Below are 917 nucleotides of genomic sequence, written 5' to 3' on the forward strand. Positions count from 1 at the left end.
GCTTCACTGTGATGAATCCCCCTCCCCTCCCTTCCTTTGCTGCCTCATTCTCTTATTCACTTTCTAAATATACTTATGTACACAGGAAGTGAGCATATGCATGCCAATGCTGATTTGAACATGTAGGCAGATTCTCCTGTGTCCTGGCTNTGGGAAGCTGTTAGAGATGATGTTGGTTGGTTGGTGTGAGAAAAATTGCTCTCTCTCATTAAGTTAGTAGGTGTCCTAAGGAAGGAGCCCAGATTGCACATGTAGGTGGACCAGCCTATGTGGATGAGAACAGGCTACCACTGTGGGCAGAGAGTCCAGCCACTGTGTTCTGTAACAACCGTTGAGAGTGGAGTCATTCTGTGGACAAACCCCTGAGGACATCGTGGAGGAGGTGCAGGATGGGACCTGAAGTTTACCTCCAGCTTACCAAGGANNATCCNGTAGTCCACTCAGTGAANACTGTTCTACCCTGTGAGGCTCCTCCCTCTCCAGAGNTGTGTTTTACCAATGGTCACTGCCCCAGCACCGTATTCTCTCCCTGGTCCTAGGGTGGACCTGTGGGAGAGCAATGAAGAACCAGTAGAGAGCCTGTGGTAGCAGAACACTAGGCAGGATTGTCCCCAGTGTGCAGATAACCGGTGTTGGCTCTAGACAGAAGTCAGGCCCAGGTCTAGAATGTGAGTGACTGGCACTTCTATACTGTGNATGTGCCCAAGGATAGTGTCCATATCTATCAATGGACAAATTATAAGTGTGCTTCAGTCTGNTGTGACTCNCCTAGAATGGCACAGAACCCAGTACACTCTTCACACAGATCTTGTCCCAAGAAGCCAGGCAGCTAACATGCCTGGGAGCCTGGGAGCCTGGGAGGCTGTGTACTCATGAAGAAACCCCAGATTTCCATCTTCAAAGAAAGGCCTGGGGGG

This window comes from Mus caroli, chromosome 8 (assembly GCF_900094665.2).
Source record: "Mus caroli chromosome 8, CAROLI_EIJ_v1.1, whole genome shotgun sequence".
Taxonomy (NCBI): Eukaryota; Metazoa; Chordata; class Mammalia; order Rodentia; family Muridae; genus Mus; species Mus caroli.